Below are 12,904 nucleotides of genomic sequence, written 5' to 3'. Positions count from 1 at the left end.
TACCCTTTCTGGAACTATGAGCCTAAATACTCCATTTCTTCTTATGTTGCTTTTGGCAATGGTGTTTTATCAGAGCCACAGTCATGTGACTGACACAGATGGGAGCTTCAGTATGTGGATTCCCTTAGTAAAGGTGGCTGCCACCAGCATGAGGTCACCAGCTGTGCTGTTCCTACAGAGTCCTGTCCACAGCACTGCTCTTAAGAGCATGTTTGATAACACTCATGTTCTTTCTTAATGTAAATGAGGCTCAGAAACATGAGGAGAGTGATTCTTGTCAAACAATTTACTGTATTTAAGCAGGACATGCAGCACGTCTAAGGTCTTCAAGAGATACTGCATTGGTCAGGCACAAATAAACTAGAGTGAGGTTATTAGAACTTGCCTTAACAATGCCTATGGGTGAAGTTCAGACAGCTAGAGAGGATGGCTCAGTCCCAGTCCAGGATCCCCATTCCCAAGGATGCTGACAGAAGCCCCAGTTCAAGGTCAAATGCCGCAGAGCCCTTGGGGGTTTCGGTGCAAATCCCAGGATGAAAGGCTGGAGAACCTGAACTCCAGTGTAGGGCAGTGTAGGTGGGAGGAGGGAGGAAGTCTGAGGTGAATCGTATAGCTTTCTCCCTCTGCTCTCAAGTCTCAGACCTACTGGGAAGTGCCCAAGATACATGAGTCTTCCCCAGTCAGTCTGCTTCCAGCTTTGGGGGCTCTCCTGGAAACACCTTTGGGGACACACCCAGAGCTCTGTCCTTATCAAAGCCTCTCAGTCCAGTCATAATGACACTCAACAGTAGCCATCACACCTGCTCTGAGAAATGATCAGGAGGGAGGTGTGGCAATTATCCAAAAGCAAACCTCAGTCCAAATAAGACTGCAGAGTTCACAGACAAGCACCTGTGTGATTGGGGTCATAAGGGTCCTGTGTGACATTGTGTAGAGGTCACTAGTTTGTAGCTGTAGAGGCAGATGTTGTAGGGCGTCTTCTGGTCCTGGAGTCCCAAGGAAGAAATGATGTCCCAGATGTGAGGTGAACATTTGCTCCACTAGGGTAACTTTCCATGAGGTGTTGTCATGGTGATCTGCTACCAGGAGGTGTTGTCTTGGTGATCTACAACCATGAGGTCTTGTCATGATGATCTACATCCTTGAGGTGTTGTCATGGTGATCTACAACCATGAGGTGTAGTCATGGTGATCTACAACCATGAGGTCTTGTCATGGTGATCTACTACCACGAGACATGGCCCAAGGCCAAACAGTCAGTTGAAATCCTCCATAAATTATCCAAATCAGTGTGTTTTCTGAGTAAGTTGATTGTCTGAGGTGGTAGCTACAGAAATAAGAACAAGACTGTAACAAACAGCATAGGCTAGCATCTTGGACTGTTGCCATGGTAACATGAGAGGGTGACATTAGGGGACTGTGGATAAGGGATACAGAAGGAAGCTCTGTGAACTCTTTGGAAAACCTAAAATCATCCCATTTTTTGAGTTTAATTCTGTCTTGTTTACTCATGAGCCTAACACAATATGAAAGCTAATAACAAAGTATAAATCTGTATATCCATACCAAAACTCACATTTCCTGATATCTACCAACAAAATCTAATATCTGAGCAGAATTTAATTTTCAGGAGGTGAGCACTCAGGAGCCTGCTGCTCCCAAGCACCCTCCCCGCCATTTCTTCCCTTTATTACTTGCCTGATTTGAGGCTTTCTGCCACAAATCTGCATTATTTTATAAGAAAATCGTGGTGTTTACGTTATCAAAACCATAGGTGACAGACCTCCTCGACATTTTGCAGAACAGATAGTACCCTTCAGAGTGTAATATTTTATATCTGAGAATCATATGTCATGGTAAAAACCCATTTTAGATTTAGTTGGGTTTTTTTTTAAGTCCTCTGTGGAGAAATGTGTGCTCAACATTATCCCACCTCCAACCCCAGCTGACCTTTCGTTTGATAGGAGAGATCCTGGTTTGTTATAGGAAGTTCTGTGTCAGCTGTGCCGCCCTCAGTTTCCCCAGCGCGCAGGACATTTTCCTACCCCTGACGTCTGCCCCTCGGTGCCTCCCTTCCCTGTGCACTGCTGCCTTCACCTTCATGCAAGGCTCCTCCATCCCTCAGTGGGAAGACCAGTCCCTTCCCTGGGGAAGGCCAGCGACCTCTCAACTGGAAGCATAAGACAATCGCGATGAAGAATTAAGATATCACTTAGCTATAATGAAGAACAGGACAGACAGGAAAAGAAGTGGGTTTTGTTCCCGAGTAACATTTGCAGAGTGTTTCCGAATTGTTTCCTCAAAGGGTGGCACTAGTGATAAGTCAGTGCTCCCAGTAAGGCCTGCCCCAAAGATCTTCAGTTACAGTCTTCCATAGTGCAAATGAAGAAACTGAGGCACAGAGAGATTATAGAGTAGTAGAAGAACAGAGACAGCCATGGCTTTAAGAAGCAGATTCCTGACTTGTAGATCTCTCTCTCTCTCTCTCTCTCTCTCTCTCTCTCTCTCTCTCTCTCTCTCTCTCTCTCTCTCCCTCTCTGTACATGTGCACATGCATGTCTCGTCTGCACACTTTGTGCTTGTACATATCAAGGCCGATGTTGAGTGTCAGGCATCATTTCCCAGGTGCCACCCACCTCTCTTAAGACAGAGTCTCTCACTAACCTGGAGCTTGCCAAGTGCCTGAGGCTAGTTAGCTAGCAAACACCAAGGATCCTCCTGGTTCTGTCTCCCCAGCCCTGGAATTATGAGAGCATGTAAGCCACCTTCTTATTGCATTCTGGGGAGTGAGTCCAGGGCCTCTTTCCCGCACAGCAAACATTTTATAGATTGAAGAATCTCCAAGTAAGCCCCAAGACCATGTCCAATATTCTAATAACCTGATGTGGGATGCACTTCTTACTCCCAGACAATTAAAATACTATCTAATCTGAGGGACGTTTCCATTCATTGAGATAATGACATGGCCACCATATTTACTTTTGGGAGAAGAGCTGGCAGTTAGTTCCAAGCCCACTGAGCACTCTGATGTAAGTGAGCTGCTCCTTCCAGTCCCACAACACCGAAGTTAATGTCTGTCTAAAAGACAAAAAGCCCCTCCCGGTTCTGTAGGTGGACAGGAAGCAGCAGCTGGTCCCTCCCAGCACCCTCTCCACAGGGATTCCATGCACTGTTTGACTCTTTGCTGGGCAATCTGTCAGGAGCTGTGCTGGTTATCCAGCCCAGAGCAAGCTAGTGGGCCTTCGTGGCATTTACCCTTCCATAGGAGGCCAATTGTTTATGATCTGGAACAAAACTGTTCATTTCACTTTCATGACAAGTCAAATGGAAGAAACAGCGTTTTTCTCTCTGTCTCAGAGGAGGAAATTTGCTGTCCCCTGCTCTCCACAGCCCCACCTCCCTTGGTTTCCATGTGTAAAGTACCCTGAGGCAATGGGTTCTGCCTCCCTAATCCCCCAGGACAGGGGTCTCCTGTTACTGCTCCACTGTGTGCCCCTCTCTTCCTCTGCAGCCTGCTGCAGTAACATTTGGGTCTCTATGGCCAGACCGTGCGCTGCACATTGCTGGAGTCTCTTGTGTCTGATCTTCTGAGGAAGATCTTGTCCTGCTTTAACTCCTGTTGTCTTCCTGTGCTGACATCCATACTTGGATTGCTATCTTCCGGAGACAAGGACTAGCCTCGGCTCCTGTGCACTTTTCCGGGTACCTGTGTACTGCCTTCCAGTGGGAGGTGCCAGGCCCCAATCTCTATTCCCCTGCCTCAGGCACTGCAGTCAGTCTTCCCAAAGGGGTGAGGATGCAGGTAGCCCCTTCCTACCTGTATTACACTATTAGCAGGATTCTCTAGAGGAAGGGAACTGATAGAAGGAACCCTGATAGGAAGGGAGTTGGGAAGGAAACTGGATGCTGCTTCCTGTCCTCATATAGAACTGTGAGAGGCATATGTGCATACATACATATGTATGTATGTGTGTATATATGTATAAATGTGTGTGTATATAATGTACATGTGTACATACAAATATGCACGTATATAATGTATGTGTACATACGTATATATGTGTGTGTTATGTATATAATGTATATGTGTATGTATGTATATGTGCATGTGTGTATATAATGTGTGATGTATATACATGTATAAATGTAAATTTATATAATATGTGTGTATATATGTATATGTGTGCATGTATGTGTATGATGTATATTTTTATATATGTATACATATGTGCATATATAATGTATGTATAAATGTGCATGTATATGTATATAATGTATATGTGTACATATTTATATGTGTGTATACATATATACATGTATGTATAAGGGTGTGTGTATATAGTATGTATGTAATCATATGTGTATATATGATTTATATGTCTATGGTATGTATGTAAAGGAGGTTTATTAGAGTGGCTTATAGGATGTGGTCTAGCTACTCCAACAATGACTGTCCAGCCGCAGAAGGTTCAAGAAACCAGTAATTCTTCAGTTCCATGAGGCTAAACGCCTCAGCTGGTCTCCATATATGCCAGGATTCTGAAAAAGTGGGCCTCAGTGCCAGTGGAGGAATGGGCTTGCCAGCAAGGACAAAGAGGCAAACAGCAAGCCGTCTTCTTCCACATCCTTATTTAGGCTTCTGGAACAGAAGGTGTGGCCCAAATTAAAGTTGGATCTTCCCAGCTCAGAAGATCCAGATTAAAAATGGGGCTTCCCACTTCAAATGGCTTAATTAAGAAAGAAATGCCTCACAGAAGTGCCCAACAGCACGGGCTTTAGTTAATTCCAGATGGAGTCAGGTTGGCAACCAGGAACAGCCACCCCAGCACCCCAGCACCCCAGCTGGCACCAGTTCCAACCCAGAAGCTGCTCTTAGCTTTCCCATCACGATGCACCATGAGGGACTTCTCTATTCCTCCATCTGCAGCGCCCCTTTGCCGTCGTCCTTGCTCTCCCCCTGACAGCCCTGATCAGGAGTCACCTAAAGCAGCATCCTGGATAGATTGTTATGTTCTAACAATAGTGTGAAAACCTAATTCACATATTTTATAACTCACTCGCTGAAAGTGTTCACTCAGAGCTGAAGAGATGGCTCGGTCCAGTAAAGTACTCTCCGTGCAATCATAAGGACCTGAGTTTGGACCACCAGAGTCCACATAAAAATGCTAAGCATGGCGGTGCTTCTGGAACCCCAGGACTGAGCACCCCTGGGACTTCTCCATCACCTACTCTGGCCAACTGTTGAGTTCTAGAGTCAGTGAGAAACCATCTCAAAAACTAAGGTGGAGAAGCAGTTGAGGAAGCCACTTGACATCAAGCTCTGGCCCCCAAACCCCAAACACATTAGACACGGAAAACACAGGAAGTGATTAAGTCTACAGTTCAGTGGGTCTTAAGACATCCACAGAGCTGTGCAACAACCACTATAGTAGCTTTTAGAAGATGTCTGTCCCCCAAATGACCAGCAGTGTGTTAATTACCTCCATAGCCCAGCAACCAAATGTTGCACAGAGACAACTTAAAGAAAGTTCATGATTTCAGAGGTTTCAGCTCATCAGAAGGAAATACCAGTGTACTGTTAGCTTTGTCTTTCCCACTTTCTGTTCTATTGAGAAGGCTCTACACACCTTCAAGGTAGATCTTCCCTCCCGAATCAATCATGTGTGGAAACAATCTCACAGACATACCCAGTGTTGTGTATCTGACCCAACTCGTAGGTCATCTTAAATCTAGTCAAGTTGACAATAAACGTTAGCCAGTATAGCCCAACCTTATTGCTGTTGTTGATTCTAGATGTGTCTGTGTTTATTGCAAGATAGGGTCTCACTATGTAGCCCTGTCTGACCTGGAACTCACCTGAGTTCCTGTATGACCTGGAACTTTAATCCCAGCACTTAGGAGGCACAACTCACCACCTCTGCCTCCTAAGTGCTGGGATTAAAGTCCTGTGCCATCAAAAAAAAGGGCCCTCACTTCATCTATAATTACTCCAAGTTACTAACTCAGCCCAGCAACAAGGGCTGAACACTCTGCTGCCTCCAGACCTTGTCATCTGCCTTGCCCTCTTTCCTCAGAGTCTGCACAGCCCCCACACTTCAGTACCCTTTTGCAGATCTAGGTTTCTCAGGTAGCTGAAAGCCCCTGATCAAGACTTCGTGCTGCTTTATGTTGTGTCTGAAGTGGCTCCTCCTGATGACACACTTTGAATCTGAAATCTCACTTGTGCCTCTTTCTTTCCTACCTCTCCAACCCAACCAGGAGATGACTAGGTAACATCCACCATGTCCTCTGTTGCTGTAAAATTATAAAAAATGTTGTCTTTTATCCCACACTAGGTCCAGCACTGCAGTGCCCCAAGATATCTGGTAGACATCTTCATCTCAGTCAGCAAAGCCTCTCACCTGCTTTGCTCCATCCCATATCACACTGCCGATGGCTTCTCTCTGAGCCTGGCAGCAATCTCTCTAGTTCCCAAGGCAGGTTTCTTCCATGCCAGAAATATACATCCCAATTCCGTGGCGGCCTAGTGTCTCCAGCCACCACATACTCTCTTGAACTTAAATCACCACATGAAAGAACACACAACACAATAACCTCTGATCCAGTTGATAAGATATAATTGCCCACCTAGGCATACAAAGCCCTGTACACATCCATCCATTAAGAACATTCATAACAACCTGTACATGTGCAGAGAGGAGTCTTAACATCCGCCTCCCTGTTCTCTCCTCTGCTTCTCTCCTCCCTCACTCCAGTCTCCTCCTCTCTCTAAAACTTTTCTCCTGCCCCTCCTTCCTTCTTGTTTAATGACAGGCCTCGTTCTATCTTGTACCTGCCTTCACCTGTGTGACATCATCCTACAGTCCTCATCACCGACAGTGAGCTTATGCTGTTCAGTGCTAACCATTCGCCTGGAAATCAACCCACACGACAGGTCATGTTCACTCAAGGCACACATTCCTTTAAGCAAATATGTGTGTTCCACTACGTAGCTTAGAAGCACGATTCTAAGTTTATCCATTTTGTAGTTTTTGATTTTATTTTCAACAGAATGCACTTTTGAGCCATCCAAAGGTGCTTGTAACAGCCCCCCTCCCCAAAATATTGAGATGAGCATATGAAGTACAAAGGGCTATTCTGAGTTCTACTCTTGCTACAAAAGGGAAAGACAGCATCACGTACTTGGCCGATCCTGAATCAGTTATGAAAGCAAATAGCAGCGGCTTTCTGCTTGGCTTTGGAAGTATGTTTATTCCCTGGATTGATGTGGGAATTTTCCCTTCCATTATTTAGAAACCAAACTGATAAGGTAATTAAATCTCCTCGAATTACAATACTCACTGTCATTAGTCTCAACAAACCAGCAGCTGAGTCTCTTCCATTATGGAATGACAGGTTGATCGACAGCTATAGTCCTTTGACTAAGTCCTTTTGTTGTCTGTGGGCCACCTCTCAGCTTTCTTTGATCATCATGATGTTATTTTCTCAGACTCACTCTTGTTCTCTTCCCCATGCTCCAGCACCCCTCCCTCCACCAACCCCTCTCTTCCTCCAGAGACATCATCTGAGTCAGCACTTCCGCAGCTATTGTCCAACACACCAAGATGTTCTAATTCCTGGCTAGTGTTGTAGTGGTCTCCTGACCGCCCCTGTCATCATGAGTAAAAAGGAAACCATCTCTGTTCTCTTACAAAGCTGTTGGGATGATTCCTTTAAAGCCTAAGTCCTTGCATGGCAGCCCATGTCTACAGCCTTCAGCTCATCCAGACAAAAGCCATATTCTACCAGCAGCTGTACATCTGGACCCTTAGTGTTGTGAACCCTGGACTGGACACATACTATCTCAAGACTGTTGCGCTTGATACCCTTCTGTCTAGACCATTCTTCCAGGTAACAGCTCATATCATCCATCATTCAACATCCACCTTTTCTAGGGAGGCCTTTTCCAACCACTATGTAAAAGATGGCGGTGCACACGTCAGTCAGCATGCTTATCTGATGGAGTCTGTGTTCTGCCTCCCTCATATCATCCATCATTCAACATCCACCTTTTCTAGGGAGGCCTTTTCCAACCACTATGTAAAAGATGGCGGTGCACACGTCAGTCAGCATGCTTATCTGATGGAGTCTGTGTTCTGCCCGTGTGGTTCATGGTTTTACCTAGGTCTTCACTATGTTGTAAGCTAAGTAAATTTCCTTCCTTCTTTCTTTCTTTCCTTCCTCCCTTCCCTTCCTTCTTTCTTGTTTGCTTTTTTGTTTGTTTGGTTTGGTTTGGTTTTCAGTCCTGGGGACCAAGCCCAGCACCTTCAGCATTCTATATAAGAATCTACAACTGAGCTACAACCCCAACCGCTCTGTAAAGCTGGGACCTATTATCTTTAGTTCATTATGTTCCAGTGCCTAACAAATGCACATCCTCATTATTTATTGAATGGATGAGATAAATGACTTGTATGCACATTGGCTGCCCACAAGAGTAACACTGTAGCAGTCCCTGAAAACCCCCACAGGCCGATGTGTCTCCATCTTGTGTCTTAGGTGTATACCTAGGAACAGGATCCTGCATTCTGTGTAAATCTTTTTGAAGAACTGGTAGACTGATGTTTTCTCAGTATTTTTCATGTTGCTGTTATAAAATACCCTGTACATGAACAACTTGAGAGAAAGAGTTCTTTATCTCCATCCAGTCCATTGTGGTGGGAGAAGCAAGGATTGAGCAGGCAGTCACATTAGATCCAGTCAGAAAGAAGAGAGCAATAAACAGGAAGTAGATCTGGACCACAAAGGCCTAAGGCCCGCCTCCCAGTGACCCACATCCTAAGAAGACTCTACTACCTAAAAGCTTCACAAGCTTCCTGAACAGCACCACCAGGTGGGGACAAAGTGTTCAATGGAAGAGTGATTAAGAATGATTCCCAATGTCAACCTCTTGCCTCTGCATGCATGGGCACACATGTGCATGTGCACCTGTGCAGATGTACACACACACACCTGACACATGCACCCACATGCATCTAAACAAATGCATACATATACATGTAAAGTAGGAATAATTTTAGAATCTTCTCTAGGAAGTGAAGTCCATCTTATCCTGTTTTCCCCTTTGGTGCCCACCAAGCCAGCACAAACTCCCAATGGACATAAAAGGACTCCCTGAACTATGCCTGGGCCAGTGTGGTGCAGAACTATGTGGAGACACACACAGAAAATGATGGGTGCAAATGAAAGGGAGCTGAAAGCAGGGTCATCTCATTTGGCTTGCAGCATTTCGGCTGGTTTCAGTGCAGTCGCAGCTAGACACCTCCAAGCGTTCATCCACCTCTGGGTGCTTCAGAAGGCAAGCTCGCTCCTTCATGCCTTTAAATACACAAATGTGGGATCCAGAGATGTGCAGTTATTTATTTAATGCCCTAAGGCAATTTTCCTTGTGAGGTTACCACAGAGTTTCTACCTTCTCCTTCAAGCTCAGAAATTCAGGCCATAGAAATTTTAAAATCTCTTTTTTAAGTAGCCTTTTCATCCCTTTGAGACATCCCCCTTGGTCTTCAAAGGCTGTCTCTTTTCTCTTTGTACTAATAACATGTTGCCTTCTGGTCTGCAGTCTGCTCATCAGACCCATGTAGTGAACTCAATAAATATGGTGAGCACATGAAAGCTTCTAGGCATGTGATGAAGCAGAAGTCCTGTGTGAACTCACAAATTTTTCATGACAGGTGGGCACAACAGTCCTTGTGATCCTGACAGTGATCCCAGCCCTTGGCAGACCACATGAAGCAGCTGTCTTTAGGATTACTTTCTCTCCATCAGTGCCCTTCAAACTTACTCTCCTTCCCTACCGAATGCACCTTCCAATTTTGTCTCTTGGGGGCTCATATTGTACTTGGGTCTTTGAATTAGCCATCTGCTAGTTGATGAGCATTTTAAAATTTTCTGTCAGACGTAAGTGTTCCTGAAAGACTATTAACAGGAATACTCGCTCTCAGACGAAGCAAAGAGCTGGTGATGGTCTCCATTGAGCAGGCTGCATTATTGCACCCTAGAAGCTGGATGGCAGCCATATTGCTTTCCTGTCTGTCAGTAGAATGTCGATATACAGTGACCCTGTATCACAAGGTCAGAGAAGGAAATGTGTCCAAAGGTAAGGAAGTCAAGTAGTGAGGTGTCAGCATCAGTGCCACACCCCCATCACCCATGATGGTCGAGTTTCCAGTTCAGTTGGCCACATCCTATCACAAGAGACACCAAGACTATGCCCTGCCGGGGAATTGTGCCTTCAGACATCTTGAGAAAAAAATGAGGAGAGTCACTTGTCTTTGTCAGTTCTCTGGAGGGAACTTCTGTCAAGAGCCATATTTCAAATCACAGCTCTGTCTCTCCCAGACTGGGCTACCATGGCACTATTACCTTAGGAGGGGTTTTGAGCTGCATCAGAGGCTGACTAAGCAATCCACCAAGTGTTCCCAGGCTGGTAGTTTGGCAGCCTCTGAGGCCACTTAAAGCTGATGCAATGCATCTTGGGAAGGAGGCTTCCTTCAGTCTACAAACTGCAAGTCTCTCATTCTCTTAGTTGGTTGCTCAATCTGTTAAGAAATTGCCTATATTGTGTTCAGCTTTAATAGCAAGTTGTCCTGATGCTAGAACATCCTCTCCAGAACACGCTGAGAGGAAGTAACAATAGGAACACGTAGTACAGACACTGCCCTTCAGCGTTGGCTTATCAGAGGATGGGGCATTTGGTCCCCGGATGAAGGCCTCACTACATGGGACTTGAAGATTTGTACTCTACACAAGACAAAACTCATGAGCTATAACAACATGTAACTGTATTCAAGGGGCTTGGAATCAGACAGTATTTAGCAAGCTCTTTCTGCCCCCAAGTAGAAGGCATCTTTGGTGGCTAATCATTGTTATATGTCTCCATATATGTATAAAAAAACAGTAGAATTCACCTTTTTGTCAATGAAGAGTTAGTTAATGAGAAATAAATGCATGATACCAAAGAATCAGCTGTTTTCCCTTGAGTAATTCACTACCAATTAAAAAAGTATGATTGGGAAGATCTTTGGATAACAATAGTAACAAAACTTAAAGTAGTCATCAATGAGAAATATACTAATAAAGGTGTAATTTCCCTTGTTGGTGTTGACAAAACACTTGACAAGAAAACCCTTAGAAGGACTTTATTTCCATTTATGGTTTGAAGGGCTATAGTCCATCACTGCAGGAAAGCATGAAGGTGGGTGTGTGAGAGAGCTCAACATCCAATCCACCATTGGGAGACAGAGAAGGAATCCTGATGGTCAATTTGCTTCCTGCTTTTTATTGAGTCTGGGATCCTAGCCCATGAATTGTCCTGACATAATCCAGTAGATCTTCTGAGGTGCTTGCCACCCCGGTCATTCTACATCATGCAAAGTTGATAATACTAACCATTATAACATAAAGAAGGACCATATGGAGCCCATATGAAGAAATACTTTAAACTTCAAGGAAATAACATAGTATGGACTTTCATATTCCTGGGTAGGAAAACTCAATATAACAGAGATGTTCATTCTTCAAATTACATGTTCAACCCAACAAAGTCTTTTTTTTTTTCGGAGACAAAAATATGTATATGTATGCTACAGATTTTTAAACGGCCTATGCTGAGACACCTTTGCTCAAATGTCATCTTTAACAATTTTGTAAGCACACTTAAGGTATTTTGTCATGGCCACACCCACCATCCTCTTCTCTTCCTGAGGAACTTCCTCCTGATTTGCTAACTATGCGGAGTTTAATTACTGTGGTTTGCACCTTTAAATGGAATGGATCAATAGCAAAACACCTTGAAAAATTATTGATTTAAAAAATGAATGACAAAGTCTATCAGGTATCGAGAATATTAGCAAAGTAATAGTAACTTATCAAGCAACTGTTCCAGGTGAAAACTCTGTGGGAAGAAAAGTGAAGCAGAAAGGATCCTGTAGAGCAGTCCTGGACATGAGAATGAGAATAGAATTCATTGCAAAAAGAAAAATAGTAATTTTTGAAGTGGAGTAGAATAACTAGTTAAATATTTAGAGAGGAAAAATTGAAACTCTAGCTTTATACTGCTCTCAAAAGAAAATTCCTAGTGGATTCAAAAAAATGTCAATAATGAAAAACCTTCATAAAAATTTTTTTGATCTAGAGATGAGAAAGCCAACTTCTGAGTTTGAGACATAACGAAGGAAAAGTCATAAAAATTGAGATGTCCATACATCAAAAAAAATGAAAAATGTTAAAGGACAAAATGAGACAGAAAACGCGTTAGAAACATCACAGATAAAATGTTCAGAGTAGGGAATGTATAAAATATTTACAACCCAAAAAAATAGGCAAGAATCGTGTCCAATTAACTTGAAATATTTGGCCTTGCTCAAATCAAGATATTACCTCTTATCCGTCAAATTGAATTTTCCTCCAGTAAGAACTTCCACTCTCAGTCGTGAGAGGAGACTCTTCCTCCTGCAGAAGCTTTGAGCTCACACAAGTTTCCTAATCAAGCAGCTGAGAGGGTGACTCCTTGTCAGAAGAGGAGGATCCTGTGCAAGCACTGAGTTCTCTGGAACATTAAAGGCGAGCCATCGTTGATTGGTGAGTTGACCATTTAAGCTGAAACTTCTTGAGGAACAGATGTCAGAGACATGTGGTCCACCTTCTACATGTGATACATTCTGAAGATTCTTCTAGAAGGGACATCCCTTGGTTACCAAGCTGGAAAATAGCTTTTAACACCAGATTCGATCACTAGGGTTGTAGTAACCTGAGTACAAAAGTTTACTGGGGTAGCTGTTATCATCTGCTGTACGTTATGCCCCTGGTGTGTTAATATCTTTCAGTGATGTCTCTAAAATGTTCTGTTTAAGTTCTGAGTGCCA

General features: G+C 43.8%; 1 long non-coding RNA gene across 3 annotated transcripts in view; it reads left to right on the top strand.

The window, feature by feature from the left end:
• LOC108352313 (uncharacterized) overlaps positions 1–12,904 on the top strand; it is a 55,273-nt gene that overhangs the window by 22,217 nt on the left and 20,152 nt on the right. For 2 of the 3 annotated variants that reach the window (XR_001840476.3, XR_001840475.3), the window contains exon 2: positions 12,451–12,620. The exons of the other annotated variant lie outside the window; for it this stretch is intronic. This is a non-coding gene — a long non-coding RNA (uncharacterized LOC108352313). The remainder of the gene's footprint in view (positions 1–12,450; positions 12,621–12,904) is intronic. 3 annotated transcript variants of the gene reach the window in all.

Source organism: Rattus norvegicus, chromosome 11 (genome assembly GCF_036323735.1).
Source record: "Rattus norvegicus strain BN/NHsdMcwi chromosome 11, GRCr8, whole genome shotgun sequence".
In the NCBI taxonomy this organism is placed as follows: domain Eukaryota; kingdom Metazoa; phylum Chordata; class Mammalia; order Rodentia; family Muridae; genus Rattus; species Rattus norvegicus.
The sequence above is the reverse complement of the archived record's forward strand: the minus strand, read 5'-3'. Positions and strand labels throughout refer to the sequence as shown.